Raw genomic sequence first — 3,359 nt, 5'->3', positions numbered from 1 at the left:
GCTGCTGCACAGGGGAAGGCCACCTGCAGGAAAAGAAGCGCCAGGTAAACTCTGTGGCCTATTTGGGTAGAAAAGATGTGAGATCTTTTCAACTGAGCTAGCTTACAGTGTGACCAGCTCCTGCAGTTTTATCACAAAACTCACAGTATTTCTTGTTTCATTCAAAGCACCAGCTCCTGGAGACAAGGGAGCCCAGAGCAGCATAGCAGGTCACTGGCGGCGCAGTGGCCTGGCCCACCACCACCCGGAGCAGAGTTCCTCCCTGGACGCTGCCTGCCTGTGCCGCTCAGTCTCCAGTGGGAGCTGGTCCAGGGCCAGCACAGGAGGAGCGGAACTTCTACGTCATTCAGCGGGGGGGGCAAGAGGGGAGCCAGGACGAGCGCGGAAAGGAGGGAGGGAGGCAGGGACTTAAAGTAACAGTGAGCTCACTGTCTCTCACACTTCCCTAACATATGCGCACACACACACACGCTGTCTCTCTCACACATAGACTGGTTCTCACACCCGCATACACTCTGCCTCTCACGAGTCACAGTCCCCCGATTCAGATTGTGACACACACACACAATCTCACACGGCCCAACACACACTCTGTCACATAGTCCCCCAACACACAGTCATACACACACACACACTGTCTCTCTCACATGCACTGGCTCCCTCTCAAACACACTCTGTCATGCACACACACACGTGCATGTGTGCACACACGCACACGCACACACACTTATATTACTGTTGTTGTTGTTGTTACTGCTTGGTACTTCCTGTCAAAATGCTCGTGGTGAGCCAGGAGTGGCTAGGGGCTGCAGGAGGGCCGTGGGCTCTGGCAAGATGCAGCCCCCATGTGACAGCGCGAAGCCTGCCTTGAGCCACTGCTGCAGCATCTGCTGCATACAAAGCTCGGTGTGTGCCAGCAATGGGGGGATTCTGGGGGTCCATGGGCTGGGGTGGTAGCTGTGCCCCCTTGACACACTGGGGTCAGCGGCACTATCTGGGGACCGCCTTCAGTGGAGCATGGGGCACCAGTTTAATAATACTGTGTAGGGCCCCATAAATCCTAAGGACTGCCCTGCAAACACCCCACTCCAGCAGCACGGGCGCATTGTTTCAGGCTCCCAGAGCAGCCCGCGGAGAAGTAAATCAATGCTGGGCTGAAGACGCCCTGGCTGGTGGCTCCTGCCTTGTGCGCAGCTCAGCTGCTATTCCCAGCTGGACTGAGGACAGGGGAGGACAGGACTTGCTCTTCTCCTGCAAGGAGCTGACAGGGCTGGATCAGATGCATGACCAGAAACTTCTCTGGCTTCACCCAGACCTCTACCCCACCAAGCCCCACTCCCCCAGCACCTGGACCCCCCTACTGAGCCCTCACACCCAGAATGCCCCTGCTGATCCCCATCCTCCCACACCCAGACCCCCTCTGCTGGGCCCAACCACTTTCACCAGGACTCCCCATGTGTAATAACATGGCTGAGCCTGCCTGCCCACACCTGGCACAGAGGAGCAGGGCTCTAGGGTGTTGCTGAGGCAGGCCTGGCCCTTGCGCTATGTCAGGATCAGATGCAGCCTCACTGTCGATTCTGTGTCCTGCAGCGGAGAGGGGGCTGCAGGGTGATTTCCCACCTCCGTGCATCCAGTGGCCTGTGCTCCCCACTCCCATGCTGGAGCCACCACATTTATTTATTGACAAATAAAATTTGAAGAATTTTGCAGAATTTTGAAGTATTTTGTGCAGAATTCTAATTTTTTTGGTGCAGAATTTTTAATTTTTTGGTGCAGTATTCCCTCAGCAGTAAAATGTGACCTGAAGGTGGCCCGGGGTCTGAAAAACCAAAAAGCAAATGAAAAGAACTCAATTTTTTTTTACTTATATGATTTTTAAGCCAATCTCAGGATTTTTGGGGATCCTGACCACTGTTCCCTCTAAGCTGTGCGCATGTGCGCACGCACACAGATCCTAAACCCTGCGCACATGGCAAAACCCCATGCGCACAAAAATTTGCACAGAAGCACAACAATTTGCACAGAAATTTTTTGCGCACACGGCCTGTCAAAAATTAGAGGGAACATTCGTCCTGACTCATAACTTTTGAACATTTGGGCTTGGCAATAGAGCTTAATCAGAAGCCTTCAGGTTTCCATGCAAATAGCTCAAATGATTTTGGGATGTTTAGCTGTGTCTACAGTGATTGACTGGTTTTCCACTGAGTAACTTGTTTGAAACATGCACCTTTTCTGCCCATGTAGATGTGGTCAACAATATGTGGTGGGGAGGTGGGTATAAAGAGGGCCACAGGGAGCTTTTCAGTGGCTGATTCTGCCCTCCCTGCTAAAAAGTGTCCCCCTTCTTCCTTTGCCCTCACCCCCATACATTTATTGTACTTTCTCTGAAAATTAGTAAAATTAGGTCTTATGTGTGAAAAGGGTTTGCACTGCACTTGACACATCTCTGCCAGGTAAGAATAGAAACTCTTTTTTTCACCCAACTTAGTCTCTAGGTAGGGGCAGAGAGGCAAAGGAGCTGTTGCTATGATCCCAAATCCTAAACTTCTCAGAAGTAGCAGCAACAGCTCTCAGAGTAGATGTTTCCAAGCTATCTAATCCTAATTACATGTGTCAAAGTGAGTTAGGTGCTGCATGTGTCTGAGCAAGGACAGAGGGCATGTGAACAAGGGGGGCACATGTAATAGGGTCCATGTGGATGCATAGCTTTCCAAACATAGTGATTATTTTTGACAAGGGAAAGGCGGGAATGTTGACACTAAAAGGTTGCATGGCAGTTGGAAGCCTGAATGGTTCTGTGGCAACTGAGGAGAAGAAGAGAATGGAGTGAAAGCAGTGGGAAATCCTGAGAGAGAGGCAGGGAACAGGCTAGGAGACAAGATTAATTGGGAGCTGAAGAATTATCAGGAATACAAGTGGAAAAGAGGAGTGAAAGAAGGATTCAACCAAACCTATGAGAAAGAGAGAAGAATGCAGTTTGGGTGCAGCATATGTAATCCACTGCTCAGTATGTACTGAGTGTCTCCCTCTGCTACATCCACAGAAGGTCTGTTACAGCTCTTCCCTTAAAATCCTGCATCTTTAGCTAACATATAGAGGCTCATGCTTTTAGGTCTGGAGGTCCCTGGTTCAAACTCTGGGGTCAGCAAATATGGTGGCAATCACATGTACACAGATGCATCATATCATGGAGTATGAAAGGTAGGAGAGCTTGTGGCTGTGACAGAATATGCCCCTGTGTTCACACCCTACATGCTATTGTAATAATGTTTGTACAAGGTATGCTTTATGAGGTATCACTTAAAAACTCATTATTTGCTGATCAGTAATATCACGGCAGAATGCATGTAGCAGTG

The sequence above is a fragment of the Lepidochelys kempii genome, chromosome 9 (genome assembly GCF_965140285.1).
Source record: "Lepidochelys kempii isolate rLepKem1 chromosome 9, rLepKem1.hap1, whole genome shotgun sequence".
NCBI lineage: Eukaryota > Metazoa > Chordata > Testudines > Cheloniidae > Lepidochelys > Lepidochelys kempii.
The sequence above is the reverse complement of the archived record's forward strand: the minus strand, read 5'-3'. Positions refer to the sequence as shown.